The sequence below is a fragment of the Penaeus monodon genome, chromosome 32 (assembly GCF_015228065.2).
Source record: "Penaeus monodon isolate SGIC_2016 chromosome 32, NSTDA_Pmon_1, whole genome shotgun sequence".
Classification (NCBI taxonomy): domain Eukaryota; kingdom Metazoa; phylum Arthropoda; class Malacostraca; order Decapoda; family Penaeidae; genus Penaeus; species Penaeus monodon.
Genome location: NC_051417.1, coordinates 27,959,147 through 27,959,415, shown reverse-complemented (window position 1 = coordinate 27,959,415; position 269 = coordinate 27,959,147).

Below are 269 nucleotides of genomic sequence, written 5' to 3'. Positions count from 1 at the left end.
ACCATTTCGCATTTTTTTCTCCACCTGCCTGCCTTTTTCTTTCTTATTGCTAGAAAGCTCAAGCATCTCATTTCCAATCGGTTCCGGGCCGTGGACAAGGAGCTCACCGCCTCCCCGGCCGTTCCTTCGTCACGTCGCCTACCCAAGGGTCGTAGAAACTTTATTCATGTCTTGAATTATAGAGAAGGGTCGCTCCACGCACCTGTGTTCCGCGGAAGGAGGCGACGCAGGTGAAAGGAATATTGGGTCTCCTGTTTTACGGTGAGGGC